The sequence below is a fragment of the Bos grunniens genome, chromosome 24, assembly GCF_055505025.1.
Source record: "Bos grunniens cultivar Pamir isolate PY7600 chromosome 24, Bosgru_T2T1.0, whole genome shotgun sequence".
Lineage (NCBI taxonomy): Eukaryota > Metazoa > Chordata > Mammalia > Artiodactyla > Bovidae > Bos > Bos grunniens.
In genome coordinates this window covers 18,334,456-18,351,764 of record NC_141188.1, presented here as the reverse complement: position 1 = coordinate 18,351,764, position 17,309 = coordinate 18,334,456, and positions in this window count along the sequence as shown.

Sequence of the window (17,309 nt, the reverse complement as noted above, 5' to 3'; positions counted from 1 at the left end):
GTTTTCAATAATCTCCACTTTCAAACTGTAGGAACTGAGCCTGGCTGAGAGGAGGGAAAAAGGGATTATAAAAGCTCCACACAACTTGTCTCGTTTGGCACATGTACAGTCGAATGCTTTCACTTTCCTGCCAGGATGGTTAAGTTAACACTTAATTAGTATGTGTACCAAACAAAACGTGCTTCTGGGCAGCACATTTTTTTTTTTAATTTCCCCCCACTGCCCTACAAATAAATAGCCTGGTTTCTGCCCAAAATATTCAAGGAAAAGACTGTGCTTGCCTGGGGCAGAGGCCAGATGCCTCAACTTCCAGCTTCCTTCCATCAAAGCTGTGCAGTTTGGAAATTAAAATCTACAGCAATAATGAAACATATTAAAATGCATGCAAAGTCTTGAGGGCTTATAATATGCTAAAAACTGGCAATGCATGTTTACATCCATATATCAACTTGGATGTGCTGAAAAGATTTAAAGTGTAAAATATGCAAATATGTGTCATATTGTCACACTTGGTCTCTCTAATGGAACTCCCTTTCATCTCAAGTCGTCTTAATTTCATGAATATTACATGGCCCTCACACCTTTTACTCCTGCTGTTGCTAGGCTGAGAAGATTATAAAAATATGTTAATAGTAACTTTCATCAAATAAAAGTTGCAATATTCCAAATAAAGCATTTTTCCCCTCCTCTTGAAATACAAATTGTGAAGGATTTCACGCTATTTTGTTTCCCTGTGGGAGACGAGATAACTATAGGCCAATTAAATTAATGAGAAAAGACCATGTGAATGGCAATATTTGTGCATAATCCTGGCTGGCTGCACATATAGGCAGGTATATAGTGGTTTTTAAAATATCTTTGAGAAATTAAAATAGTCCCAGCTCTAGGATATTGATAGTGTATAGAGATGATTTTTAAATTAGGCTTTCTTCCCCAAAAGTCCATGATTTTATATTTAATTGTTGAATCACTATAGGAAGTAGAAAGGGGAGGGAAAGTTTGAGGACTCTATCTTCATTGGAAGGTGAAAAATAATGATGATATTGAAATTTCAGATAATTCCCCCAGAAAACACTCACAAAAAAGGATATACTCTGTCCATCTGGTGCACACTGTCCCCAGATTTTCAGAATGACAGCTTTGCTCTTTTATCATGACATCTGCTGAAGACTCACTTTTGACTTGTTTTATTGATGACTTTAACAGTTGGTAGATGGCAAAGAAATAGGAATTGTTCTTTTCTAGATGTAATCCTCATCTATGGGAGAGAACTAGTAGCTTCACAGAAATAATAAGAATCTTACATTACGTACCACCCTGAATGTCATAACAGATAAAGAATAAAAATAAGAAAATGGAGTTTAGTTACAACTTTATTTTAGAGGAGCACTGGACTTAATACACTTGGAGAAAAAAATATTTTTTTTCTTTAACCTATGAACCAGTTATTCTATAAATATTTAAAGGAGGGGAAACTAAAAAAGTGATATTCTGACAATTGAAATGAGTAAGTTACCAGCTCTCTGGCTCAGGAAACCAACATATGAGCTCTGATCCTTAGAAGTGTTTTCACATATGATGAAAGGAAGGACACTGAACTAGGAGCAATGCACACAGGAAGCCTGTACGGGAAGGCGCAGGATGAGAAGACTGCGGTGCAAACTGTGCTGGGCTTGAGATGCCAAGGGAAGCATGAAGGGTGTTGGAAACTCTGCTTTGAAAGAAGACTGCAGGAAGCATAAACTGTGGCCAAAGACAGGTGACCTGGTTCTGACAGGTGGCAAAAAGAAGATGGGCCTTCTCAGCGGTTTGTTTTTTTCTGAATTCTTGCTGTTATATTGTTGTTTCTGTTTGTTTCCTTTTGTATTGTTGCTGTCCCCAAGAAGCTTTTACAGATTAGAATTGTTAGACAAAAAATATAAAAGGAAAATGTAGCTTTTCCTACATGGAACCAGAGAAAACAAGCAAACAAAAATTTTCATTGGGTTTTACTTTATTTATCAGAGATTTCTCTTTTTTCCTTAACTAACATATAATCTTAATTTTAAAAAAATTTCCACAATTTGGGTAGAAAGTGACATTTTCTTCATTATTCTAAAGCAACTTCTCCATGTATCATGCCAAATTTGGATTGTACCTTTTAAACACTTTTATATGCTACATCTTAAAAATAAAAATTATCTCCTAAATAGTTCCCTACATCATTAAGAATGCCTTATATCTTAAACAGTTTCTTACATAATGTATCATATTATGTTTTTCATCAATATTGGATTATTTGTTTTAAAAATTTGTCAAATAATATAAGTAAATATAAAATATTGTTTATACATCTTTCCCCATACTTAAATAAAGTTTTAGACAAATTATTTTTAAGATCAACATAGTTTATAAAAAAATCATGTTCACAAGGTTTTAAAAGTGTGATACAAAGAGATAAGGTAAACTATCCTATAAAATATATTTCCTCCTGTGTTACTTACTTTTTCTTATTGGCTGAAATGTATGAAGTGTATTTTAAAAGAGAATATGGATAAGACTTCCCTGACTGGCAATGGTAATGTAGCTTTTTCAAAATAATCATCTTTTGAAAAACAATAAAATATAATGAAAAAAATTAATGACAAAAACTAAAGGTGTCTAGCATTCAGTTAAAAATAACATGACTCAAAAGAACATAGCAATATAAAAGGGAGTAAATTACACAGATAGTAGAAAGATACCTATAATACTTACACTTCAGATACTGAAAATGCTTAACACAGATTACAAAATGGCAATGCTTACTATGTTTAAAGAAATAAAAAGCAAGCTGATAATACCTGCAGGACAGAAGAAAGTTTTTGAGAGTGGATTTGAAGAAAACAGTATAGAAATATAAATATATAAAATACAATAAGGCAAATTAAAAATCAGTGGAAATGTTTAGCAGCAAAAATCACACATCCCAATTTAGAATTAATAAGATAGATACAAAGATATTGTTCATGCTAAAACACAGGGAGAAAATAAACATAAAATTCAAGAGGGAAAATATGCTTTCAGAGAATAGAAGGTGTATAAGAGGAACAGCAGAGAGCAGAGTGTGTGGCGGTAACATTCAGAAAGATAATGGCTGAGAGTCCTTTAGACCTGATAATAAACTAGTCCACAGATTCAGCTCTAAGCAAGATAAATTAAATAGAAATTCATATGAGGAACCACCATAGAGAAATTGTTGAAAATGAAAATCAAAGGAAAAACCAAAGTCAGACAGCAAATAAAAAAGATTTACTTTCGAGTGCAAACTGACAGCTGTCTTCACAAATGCAACAATTAAAACCCAAAGAAACATGGAATGATATCCTCCAAACACCAAAAAAAGAAAGAAAAATCAATTGCATAGCAATGCTGCATGCAATAAAAATAACTGTAAGGATAGAAGTGAAAATCAGAGCATTTTAAAACAAAAGCTGAGAGGATTAATCACCAGAAATCATTATTAAAGGAGTGTTAAAGTATAGATTCCAGGCAGAGAATGTGATTCTTGATAGAAATTTCAATGATATTTTATCTGTGATTTTAAAGCAATGAAAGTAGAACACACTCGTGTTTGTTCTGTCCTATCTGACTGTGTGTGACCCCATGGACTGTGGCCTGCCAGGCTCCTCTGTCCATGGGATTTTTCAGGCAAGAATACTAGAGAGGATTGTCATTTCCTCCTCCAAGGGATCTTTCTGACCCTGAACTCAAGCACACATCTCCTGTGTTTCCTGCATTAGCAGGCGGATAGTTTACCACTGAGCCACACATGGACAAACATAAATAAATTTTGACTATGGAAAACAATAATAATATCTAGTATATATTTTTAAATAGAAATAAAATTTCAGACATAATTCCATGGGACATAGATCTCATAGATTTAAAGATGTATTCATAGGTAATCATAGCCCAAGAAGAAAACATAAGATTTTATTAGTTTTATACTCTGAATAATTATATGTGTTTCTAATTTTTTTCAGATTTTGCCATAAAAGAGAGTACATACATATACACAAAGTAGATTAAAAAAATCACAAAATAGGATCATAGATATAAAACTATATTGTATTAAATATAAATGACAATCCAGATAAAAGACAATTATATTCATGCCAGAATAAAAAAGCAAATGCAATTTATAAAGGATCCACAGAAAGCATAAGATATAGAAAGGCTGAGATTCAAATTCTACATGAGACAAAATAGATTGTATAGAATAAAATATGCCAACAACTGAGATAATGACCTTATCATGGTGAATTTCTAACGACCAAAAAGATATAAATATTTAACATGTATGCTTTTCAAAATACAGCTTCAATTTATAGGACAAAGTTTACTGACTTAAAAGCAATAAACAATGCATTTTTTTAAAAAGTGAATGTTATTCAAGTGTAGCAGAACTTTTATGGAACTGACTAACTGAGAAATTGAAATGTGTCAAACATATTTCAAATCAAAGCACGTGACCCACAGACTGAACTTATTACCAAAGCCTAATGAAGTCCCTCTAAACTCATTTTTGATTAATCAAAAAAAGATAGTAGTTACATCACAAATTAGTAATATGTTGCCTTTGTCATTAAAAATCACCTGAAAAACAAAACAAAAAGCGTAGTCTTGAATGAGTTGAAGTTTTCTTCATCCATGATTATGAATGACATGCATATTTACAATTAAATCTAGGTGTGCTGCTTTAGTATAGTTGTACTGCAGTTTGTGGGTTGTCTTCTCGGGGGCTCTATGGTAGGGTTGATGGTGACCTCCTCCAAGAGGGCTTGTATCATACGCTACATGACCAAGGTCTGCTGCAGTCAGAACACCTGCCCCCACAGCAGGCCACTGCTGACCCATGCCACAGGAGACACTCAAACACTCAAAAGCAAGTCTGGCTTAGTCTCTGTGGGGTCTCTGGGTCCTGGTGTGCACAGAGTTTTGCTTGAGTCCTTCGAGCATCTCTGGCAGGTATGAGGTTTGACCCTAAAAGTGATTTTGCCTCTCCGACTGCCTTGCTGGGGCATCTCCTTTGCCCTTGGACACGAGGTACCTTTTCCTGGTGGGATCCAATAGTCTCCAGTCAGTGGTTGCTCAGCAGCAAGTTGCAGTTTTGGAGTTCTCACAGGAGAAGATGAGTGCCTGTCCTTCTACTCTGCCATCATGCTTATTGCCTTAAATTGACTTAAGTTGAAGACAGTAGGGAAAGCCACCCGACCATTCAGGTAGGAACTAACTCAGATCCCTTATGATTATACAGTAGAAGTGACAAATAGATTCAAGAGATGAGATCTGAAAGACAGAGGGCCTGAAGAACTATGGATGGAGGTTCATGACATTGTAAAAGAGGCAGTGATAAAGATCATCCCCAGGAAAAAGAAATGCAAAAGGCAAAATGGTTATCTGAGGAAGCTGTAAAAACAGCTGAAAAAAAGAAGGGAAGCTAAAAGGAAATGAGAAAAGGAAAGATATACCCATATGAATGCAGAGTTCCAAAGATTAACAAGGAGAGATAAGAAAGCCTTCCTCAGTGATCAATGCAAAGAAATAGAGGAAAACAACAGAATGGGAATAACTAGAGATCTCTTCAAGAACATTGAAGATACCAAGGGAACATTTCATTCAAAGATGGGCACAATACAGGACATAAATTGTATGGACATTTGACAGAAGCATAAGATATTAAGAAGAGGTGGCAAGCATACACAGAAAAACTATACAAAAAAGATCTCGTTGACCCAAATAACTACGATGGTGTGATCATTCACCTAGAGCCAGACATCCTGGATTATGAAGTCAAGTGGGCCTTAGGAAGCATCACTACAAACACATGTAGTGGAAGTGATGGAATTCCAGTTGAGCTATTTCAAGTTCTAAATGATGATGCTGTGAAAATGCTGCATTCAATATGCCAGCATATTTGGAAAACTCATTGGTGGCCACAGGACAGGAAAATGTCAGTTTTGATTCCAATCCACCACCGTCCCCCCCGCCCCTGCAAAAAAAGGCAATGCCAAAGAATGTTTAAACTACTGCACAATTACACTTATCTCACACACTAGGAAGGTAATGCTCAACATTCCCCAGGTGAGGTCTGTTCATGAACAGAGAACTTCCAGATGATCAAGCTGGATTAGAAAGGTCAGAGGAACCAGAGATCAAATTGTCAACCTCCACTGGATCACAGAGAAAGCAAGAGAGTTCCAGAAAAACATCTACTCATGCTTTATTGACTATGCCAAAGCCTTTGACTGTGGATCAAAACAAACTGTGGAAAATTCTTAACGAGATGGAAATACCAGATCACCTTAACTGCCTCCTGAGAAATCTGTATGCAGGTCAAGAAGTGAAAGTTAGAACCAAACATGGAGCAATGGACTTGTTCCAAATTGGGAAAAGAGTACATCAAGGCTGTATATTTTCACCCTGCTTATTTAACTTATATGCAGAGTACCTCGTGCAAAACGCCATGATGGATGAAGCACAAGTTGGAATTAAGATTTCTGGGGGAAATATCAATAACCTCAAATATGCATATGACACCACACTTATGACAGAAAGTGAAGAACTAAAGAGTCTCTTGATGAAAGTAAAAGAGGACAGTGAAAAAGCTGTCTTAAAACTCAACGTTCAAAAAACTAAGATTGACATCCTGTCCCATCACTTCATGGCAAAAATATGGGAAATCAATGGAAAGTGAGCAACTTTATTTTCATGGGCTCCAAAATCACTGTAGATGATGACTGCAGCCGTGAAATTAAAAGACATTTTCTCCTTGGAAGAAAAGCTATGACCAACCTACACAGCATGTTAAAAAGCAGAGACATTACTTTGCTGACAAAGTGAAAGTGAAAGTGAAGTCACTCAGTCGTGTCTGACTCTTTGTGACCCCATAGACTGTAGCCTACCAGGCTCTTCTGTCCATGGGATTTTCCAGGCAGTAGTACTGAAGTGAGCTGCCATTTCCTTCTTCAGGGGATCTTCCCAATCCAGGGCTTGAATCTGGGTCTCCCACATTATAGACAGATGCTTTACTGTCTGAGCCACCAGGGAAGTCCTTGCTGACCAAGGTCCATCTAATCGAAGCTATGGTTATTCCAGTAGTCATGTATGGCTGTGAGAGTTGGACCATAAAGAAAGCTGAGTACTGAAGAACTGATGCTTTTGAATTGTAGTGTTGGTGAAGACTCTTAAGAGTCCCTTGGACTGCAAGGAGATCATTCCAGTCTATCTTACAGGAAATCAGTCCTGAATATTCATTGGGAGGACTGATGCTGGAGCTGAAGCTCCAATACTTTGGCCACCCGATGCAAAGAACCAACTCATTGGAAAAGACCCTAATGCTGGAAAGTTTGAGGACAGAAAGAGAAGGGGACAACAGAGGATGAAATGGTTGGATGGCATCACCAACTCAATGGACACCAGTTTGAGCAAACTCCAGGAGATAGTGAAGGACAAGGAAGCCTGCTGTCATGCTGTAGTTCATAGTGTTGCAGAGAGTTGGATACAACTTAGTGACAGAACAACAACAGTACATCCTTACATAAGAATGTTCATTGTAGTTTCATTCATAATAGCCTGAAATAGCTGAAAGAATACAGATGTGTCTAAACTCGAGAATAAATGTAATAATTTTGCCATATCAATACAATGTACTACTCATGAGTAAAAAAAGAACACACTACTGATATGTATTCAGCATGTACACAAAAATGTTATCACGGTCCAAGAAGCTAGACCCAACAACAAATAATGATTATGACATTCTACAATAAACAAAAGTATTTATGAGGATAGACATCAGGTCAGTAGCTGCTTCTGTGATGAAAATGGTTGCCTGAGAAGGAGCACATGAAGGCATTCTATGGGGTTGGAGCTCTTCTGTGTTTTGATGTGTCTTTGTCAGACAGTTCACTGAAGAGCTGGTGGTTTCCTGTAGATAAATTTCACCCTAATAAAAGTTAGCATTCTTACTTGTTTCTCTATGTGTATTTAGCTCACATTGGAACTTATATTGGGCTAATTCTTAGAAGGTTTGCCATTTTATTTTCTGTTCACTCTGATGGAGGACTTGAAAGATTTTTTTCTGTTTAAAATAATGTGCTTTAAATTTTTTTTTTTTTTTTTTTGAGAGGGAGGAGCTAAGATGGTGGAGGAATAGGACGGGGAGACCGCTTTCTCCCCCACAAATTCATCAAAAGAACATTTAAACGCCGAGTAAATCCCACAAAGCAACTTCTGAATGCCGACAGAGGACATCAGGCACCTAGAAAAGCAGCCCATTATCTTCGAAAGGAGGTAGGAAAAAATATAAAAAACAAAAAAAGAGACAAAAGAGGGAGGGATGGAGCTCTGTCCCGGGAAGGGAGTCTTAAAAAGAGAGAAGTTTCCAAACACCAGGAAACACTCTCACTGCCAAGTCTGTGCCGAGCCTTGGAAGTACAGAGGGCAACATAACAGGGAGGAAAAATAAATAAACAATTAAAACCCACAGATTATGAGCCCAACGGTAACTCCCCCAGTGGAGAAACAGCACAGAGGCCTGCATCCGCCACTAGCGAGCGGGGGCTGGGCAGGGAGGCGCAGGCTGCGTCACTTAGAGTAAGGATCTGGCCTGAATGCCCCGAGCGATATCTGAGCGAAATAACTTGGGCTAGCAAACCAGACTGTGGGATAACTACCACTCGAAAAGCCAGCCCTAACTTAAGACACCGCCAGGCCCGCACAAAGGACTGAACAGAGATAGCTGGCTGCAGACCATCCCCCTCCGGTGAAAGGCAGCCAGAGCCGGAAGGGGGCAATCGCAGCCCCAGAGAGACATTATCTACAAAACTGTAAGCAGGCTTTTTTGCTAACCAAGGCTTCTTGGGGTTCTGGATGGTCAACATCTGCCTGAGAAGGTGCACCGGTTGTACACCCAGAAAACCAAATGGCGGGGAGGCGATAAGTCGCAGCGACTGCACTCACCAAACACCTCACCACCTGAGCTGCTCGGACCTGGGAAGGGCACAAAACACAGGCCCACTGAGTCTGCGCCTCTGAGGACTACCCCAGTGCCTGAACCTGAGCGGCTTAGACCTGGGAGGTGCATGCAGCCCAGGGCCAGCCTCGGATGGTTCCCTGTGGAGCAACCTAGAGCCTGAGCAGTGTGGGCAGGGAGGGTACATGTGCCGGGAGCTGGGGCAGGCCCAGTGTGGCTGAGGCACTGAGCACACGCCAGTGTTATTTGTTTGCAGCGTCCCTCCCTCCCCACAGCGCGACTGAACAAGTGAGCCTTAAAAAAAAAAAAAAAATTGTCCACCACCACCTGCTTTGTGTCAGGGCGGAAATCAGACACTGAAGAGACCAGAAAACAGAAGAAGCTAAAACAGAAGGAACTGCCTTGGAAGCGACAGGTGCAATAGATTAAAACCCTGTCGTTAGTACCAACTACATAGGAAGGGGCCTATAGATCTTGAGAAATATAAGCCAGACCAAGGAACTAGCTGAAAATGAACTGACCCCACAACACCCACAATAACACCAAAGTCCTAGATATATTTTTACTATTTTTACGATCATTCTCTTTTTTTTTAATTTTTAAAAAAATTTTAAGTCCTCTATTACTCCTTTAATTTTCACTTTTATAACCTACTATTACTTTGCAAAAAAAAAGACCCTATTTTTTTAAAAGCAAACTTATATATTTATTTTTTATAAATTTTGTGACCTTGTTTTTTTCCTTCTTTCTTTTCTTTTTTTTCTTCTTTTCTTTAACATTGTATTTCTGAAATTCCAAAATCTACTCTAGATTTTTAATTTTTGCTTTTTGGTATTGTTATCAATTTTGTACCTATATTTTTTTTTTATAACTTTGTGACTTTGTTTTTCTTTTTCTTCTTCTTCTCTTCTCTTTCTTTTTCTTCTTCTTTTTTTAACATTGTATTTTTCAAATTCCAAATTCTATTCTAGATTTTTATTTTTTGCTTTTTGGTATTTGTTATCAATTTTGTACCTATATTTTCTTTATAATTTTGGTGACTTTTTTTTTTTTCTTCTCTTTCTTTTTCTTCTTCTTTTCTTTAACATTGTATTTTTGAAATTCCAAACTCCACTCTAGATTTTTAATTTTTGCTTTTTGGTATTTGTTATCAATTTTGTACCTTTAAGAACCCAATCTTCAGTGCCCATTTTTACTTGGGAGAGAGATTACTGGCTTGACTGCTCTCTCCCCCTTCAGACTCTCCTTTTTCTCCACCAGGTCGCCTGTGTCTCCTCCCTAACCCCTCTCTGCTCTACCCAACTCTGTGAATTTCTGTGTGTTCCAGACGGTGGAGAACACTTAGGGAACTGATTACTGGCTGGATCTGTCTCCTTTTCATTCCTGCCTTTTATCGTCCTGGCCACCTCTGTCTCCTTCCTCCCTCTTTTCTTCTCTGTATAACTCCATGAACATCTCTGAGCGGTCCAGTTGTGGAGTGCACATAAGGAAGTGATTACTGGCTAGGCTGCTCTCTCCTCTATTGATTCCACCTCATCTCATTTGGGTCACCTCTAACTCCCTCCTCCCTCTTCTCTTCTTCATGTAACTCTGTGAACCTCTCTGGGTGTCCCTCACTGTGGAGAAACTTTTCATCTTTAACCTAGGTATTTATCAATGGTGCTGTATAGAAGAAGTTTTGAGACTACTGTAAAAATAAGACTGAAAACTGGAAGCAGGAGGCTTAAGTCCAAACCCTGACTCCAGGGAACTCCTGACTGCAGGAAACATTAATTGACAGGAGCTCATCAAACGCCTCCATACCTACACTGAAACCAAACACCACACAAGGGCCAAAAAGTTCCAGAGTAAGACATACCACACAAATTCTCCAGCAACACAGGAACACAGCCCTGAGCTCAAATATACAGGCTGCCCAAAGTTACTACAAAACCATAGACATCTCTTAACTCATTACTGGACACTTCATTGCACTCCAGAGAGAAGAAATCCAGCTCCACCCACCAGAACACTGACACAAGCTTCCCTAACCAAGAAACCTTGACAAACCACCTGTACAAACCCACACATAGTGAGGAAACTCCACAATAAAGAGAACTCCACAAACTGCCAGAGACATAAAGGCCACCCCAAACACAGCAATATAAACAAGATGAAGAGACAGAGGAATACCCAGCAGGTAAAGGAACAGGACAAATGCCCACCAAACCAAACAAAAGAGGAAGAGATAGGGAATCTACCTGATAAAGAATTCTGAATAATGATAGTGAAAATGATCCAAAATCTTGAAATCAAAATGGAATCACAATAAATAGCCTGGAGACAAGGATTGAGAAGAAATAGAAAAGAGTCAATATATAATGAATAATGCAATAAATGATATCAAAAACACTATGGAGGTAACAAATAGTAGAATAACAGAGGCAGAAGATAGGATTAGTGAATTAGAAGATAGAATGGTAGAAATAAATGAATCAGAGAGGAAAAAAGAAAAACAAATTAAAAGAAATGAGGACAATCTCAGAGACCTCCAGGACAATATTAAATGCTACAACATTCGAATCATAGGAGTCCCAGAAGAAGACAAAAAGAAAGACCATGAGAAAATACATGAGGAGATAATAGTTGAAAACTTCCCTAAAATGGGGAAGGAAATAATCACCCAAGTCCAAGAAACCCAGAGAGTCCCAAACAGGATAAACCCAAGGCGAAACACCCCAAGACACATATTAATCAAATTAACAAAGATCAAAAACAAAGAACAAATATTAAAAGCAGCAAGGGAAAAACAACAAATATCACACAAGGGAATTCCCATAAGGATAACAGCTGATCTTTCAATAGAAACTCTTCAAGCCAGGAGGGAATGGCAAGACATACTTAAAGTGATGAAAGGAAATAACCTACAGCCCAGATTATTGTACCCAGCAAGGATCTCATTCAAGTATGAAGGAGAAATCAAAAGCTTTCAGACAAGCAAAAGCTGAGAGAATTCAGCACCACCAAACCAGCTCTCCAACAAATACTAAAGGATATTCTCTAGACAGGAAACACAAAAACAGTGTATAAACTCGAACCCAAAACAATAAAGTAAATGGCAACGGGATCATACTTATCAATAATTACCTTAAATGTAAATGGGTTGAATGCCCCAACCAAAAGACAAAGACTGGCTGAATGGATACAAAAACAAGACCCCTATATATGTTGTCTAAAAGAGACCCACCTCAAAACAGGGGACACATACAGACTGAAAATGAAGGGCTGGAAAAAGATATTCCATGCAAATAGAGACCAAAAGAAAGCAGGAGTAGCAATACTCATAATCAGATAAAGTAGACTTTAAAACAAAGGCTGTGAAAAGAGACAACGAAGTAGACTACATAATGATCAAAGGATCAATCCAAGAAGAATATATAACAATTATAAATATATATGCACCCAACATAGGAGCACCTCAATATGTAAGACAAATGCTAACAAGTATGAAAGGGGAAATTAACAATAACACAATAATAGTGGGAGACTTTAATACCCCACTCACACCTATGGATAGATCAACTAAACAGAAAATTAACAAGGAAACACAAACTTTAAATGATACAATAGACCAGTTAGACCTAATTGATAACTATAGGACATTTCACCCCAAAACAATTAATTTCATTTTTTTCTCAAGTGCACATTAAACCTTCTTCAGGATAGATCACATCCTGGGCCATAAATCTAGCCTTGGTAAATTCAAAAAAACTGAAATCATTCCAAGCATCTTTTCTGACCACAATGCAGTAAGATTAGATCTCAATTACAGGAGAAAAACTATTAAAAATTCCAACATATGGAGGCTGAACAACACGCTGCTGAATAGCCAACAAATCAGAGAAGAAATCAAAAAAGAAATCAAAATTTTCATAGAAATGAATGAAAATGAAAACACAACAACCCCAAACCTGTGGGACACGGTAAAAGCAGTGCTAAGGGAAAGTTCATAGCAATACAGGCACACCTCAAGAAACAAGAAAAAAGTCAAATAAATAACCTAACTCTACACCTAAAGCAACTAGAAAAGGAAGAAATGAAGAACCCCAGGGTTAGTAGAAGGAAAGAAATCTTAAAAATCAGGGCAGAAATAAATGCACAAGAAACAAAAGAGACCATAGCAAAAATCAACAAAGCCAAAAGCTGGTTCTTTGAAAGGATAAATAAAATTGATAAACCATTAGCCAGACTCATCAAGAAACAAAGGGAGAAAAATCAAATCAATAAAATTAGAAATGAAAATGGAGAGATCACAACAGACAACACAGAAATACAAAGGATCATAAGAGACTACTATCAGCAATTATATGCCAATAAAATGAACGACGTGGAAGAAATGGACAAATTCTTAGAAAAGTACAACTTTCAAAAACTGAACCAGGAAGAAATAGAAAATCTTAACAGACCCATCACAAGCATGGAAATTGAAACTGTAATCAGAAATCTTCCAGCAAACAAAAGCTCAGGTCCAGACAGCTTCACAGCTGAATTCTACCAAAAATTTAGGGAAGAGCTAACACCTATCCTACTCAAACTCTTCCAGAAAATTGCAGAGGAAGGTAAACTTCCAAACTCATTCTATGAGGCCACCATCACCCTAATACCAAAACCTGACAAAGATGCCACAAAAAAAAAAGAAAACTACAGGCCAATATCACTGATGAACATAGATGCAAAAATCCTTAAGAAAATTCTAGCAATCAGAATCCAACAATACATTAAAAGGATCATACATCATGACCAAGTGGGCTTTATCCCAGGGATGCAAGGATTCTTCAATATCTGCAAGTCAATCGATGTAATACACCACATTAACAAACTGAAAAATAAAAACCATATGATTATCTCAATAGATGCAGAGAAAGCCTTTGACAAAATTCAATATCCAGTATGATAAAAACTCTCCAGAAATCAGGAATAGAAGGAACATACCTCAACATAATAAAAGCTATATATGACAAACCGACAGCGAACATTATCCTCAATGGTGAAAAATTGAAAGCATTTCCCCTAAAGTCAGGAACAAGACAAGGGTGCCCACTTTCACCATTACTATTGAACATAGTTTTGGAAGTTTTGGCCACAGCAATCAGAGAAGAAAAAGAAATAAAAGGAATCCAAATTGGAAAAGAAGAAGTAAAACTCTCACTGTTTGCAGATGACATGATCCTCTACATACAAAACCCTAATGACTCTACCAGAAAATTACTAGAGCTAATCAATGAATATAGTAAAGTTGCAGGATATAAAATCAACACATAGAAATCCCTTGCATTCCTATACACTAATAATGAGAAAACAGAAAGAGAAATTAAGGAAACAATTCCATTCACCGTTGCAAAGAAAAGAATAAAATACTTAGGAATATATCTACCTAAAGAAACTAAAGACCTATATGTAGAAAATTATAAAACACTGGTGAAAGAAATCAAAGAGGACACTAATAGATGGAGAAATATACCATGTTCATGGATTGGAAGAATCAATATAGTGAAAATGATTATAATACCCAAAGCTATTTATAGATTTAATGCAATCCCTATCAAGCTACCAATAGTATTCTTCACAGAGCTGGAACAAATAATTTCACAATTTGTATGGAAATACAAGAAACCTCAAATAGCCAAAGCCATCTTGAGAAAGAAGAAGGGAACTGGAGGAATCAACTTGCCTGACTTCAGGCTCTACTACAAAGCCACAGTCATCAAGATCATATGGTACTGGCACAAAGACAGAAATATAGATCAATGGGACAAAATAGAAAGCCCAGAGATAAATCCACGCAGGAGGCAAGAATATACAATGGATTAAAGACAATCTCTTTAATAGGTGGTGCTGGGAAAACTGGTCAATCACTTGTAAAAGAATGAAACTAGAACACTTTCTAACACCATACACAAAAATAAACTCAAAATGGATTAAAGATCTAAATGTAAGACCAGAAACTATAAAACTTCTAGAGGAGAACATAGGCAAAACACTCTCCAACATACATCACGGCAGGATCCTCTATGACCCACCTCCCAGAATATTGGAAATAAAAGCAAAAATAAACAAATGGGACCTAATTAACCTTAAAAGCTTCTGCACATCAAAGGAAACTATTAGCAAGGTGAAAAGACAGCCTTCAGAATGGGAGAAAATAATAGCAAATGAAGCAACTGACAAACAACTAATCTCAAAAATATACAAGCAACTCCTGTAGCTCAATTCCAGAAAAATAAATGACCCAATCAAAAAATGGGCCAAAGAACTAAATAGACATTTCTCCAAAGAAGACATACAGATCGCTAACAATCACATAAAAAGATGCTCAACATCACTCATTATCAGAGAAATGCAAATCAAAACCACTATGAGGTACCATTTCACGCCAGTCAGAATGGCTGTGATCCAAAAGTCTACAAGCAATAAATGCTGGGGAGGGTGTGAAGAAAAGGGAACACTCTTACACTGTTGGTGGAAATGCAAACTACTACAGCCACTATGGAGAATGGTGTGGAGATTCCTTAAAAAACTGGAAATAGAACTGCCTTATGATCCAGCAATCCCACTGCTGGGCATACACACTGAGGAAACCAGAATTGAAAGAGACACGTGTACCCCACTGTTCATCACAGCACTGTTTATAATAGCCAGGACATGGAAGCAACCTAGATGTCCATCAGCAGATGAATGGATAAGAAAGCTGTGGTACATATACACAATGGAGTATTACTCAGCCATTAAAAGAATACATTTGAATCAGTTCTAATGAGGTGGATGAAACTGGAGCCTATTATACAGAGTGAAGTAAGCCAGAAAGAAAAACACCAATACAGTATACTAACACATATATATGGAACTTAGAAAGATGGTAACAATAATCCTGTATGAGAGACAGCAGAAGAGACACAGATGTATAGAACAGTCTTTTGGACTCTGTGGGAGAGGGAGAGGGTGGGAAGATTTGGAAGAATGGCATTGAAACATGTATAATATCATATATGAAAAGAGTCGCCAGTCCAGGTTTGATGCACGATACTGGATGCTTGGGGCTGGTGCACTGGGACGACCCAGAGGGATGGTATGGGGAGGGAGGTGGGAGGAGGGTTCAGGATGGGGAACACATGTATACCTGTGGCGGATTCACGTTGATATATGGCAAAACCAATACAATACTGTAAAGTTAAAAAATAAAATAAACAAAAAAAATTTTTGATATATTTGGGGAAATTGAGGACTTCTCAAAGAGAACACTTGTTTTTATCAGATGTATCTTACAAATTTCTGAATAAAATTTATAATAGGATTTTGCTCTGCAGTTCAGTTACTCAGTCATGTCCGACTATTTGTGACTACATGGACTGCAGTACACAAGGATTCCCTGTCCATCACCAACTCCTGGAGCTTACTCAAACCCATGTTCACCGAGTTGGTGATGCCACCCAAATATCTCATGCTCTGTCATCCCTTTCTCCCCCCATCTTCAATCTTTCCCAGCATCAGGGTCTTTTCCACAAAGTCACATCTTTGAATCAGCTGGCCAAAGTATTGGAGCTTCAGCATCAGTCTTTCAAATGAATATTCAGGACTGATTTCCTTTAGGATAGACTGGATTGATATCCTTGCAGTCCAAGAGACTCTCAGGAGTCTTCTCCAACATCACAGTTCAAAAGCATCAACTTTTCGGCGCTCAGCTTTCTTTATGGTCCAACTCTCACATCCATACATGACTACTGGAATAACCATAGCTTTGACTAGACGGACCTTTGTTGGCAAGATAATGTCTCTTCTTTTAAGCGTCTTTTAATTTCATGGCTGCAATCACCATCTGCAGTGATTTTGGAGCCCAATAAAATAAAGTCTCTCACTGTTTCATTTGCTTCCCCATCTATTTGCTATGAACTGATGGGACCAGAATCCATGCTGTTAGTTTTTTGAACGTTGAGTTTTAAGGAAGCTTTCTCACTCTCCTCTTTCACTTTCATCAAGAGGCTCTTTAGTTCTTCATCTCTTTCTGCCCTAAGGGTTGTGTCTTCTGTGTATCTGAGGTTATTGATATTTCCCCCTGAAATCTTGATTCCAGCTTGTGCTTCATCCAGCCTGGCGTTTTGCGTGATGTACTCTGTATATAAGTTAAATAAGCAGGGTGAAAATATACAGCCTTGATGTACTCCTTTCCCCATTAAGAACCAGTCCGTTGCTCCATGTCCAATTTTAACTGTTGCTTCCTGATCTGCATACAGGTTTCTCAGGAGGCAGGGAGGTGGTCTGGTATTCCCATCTCATT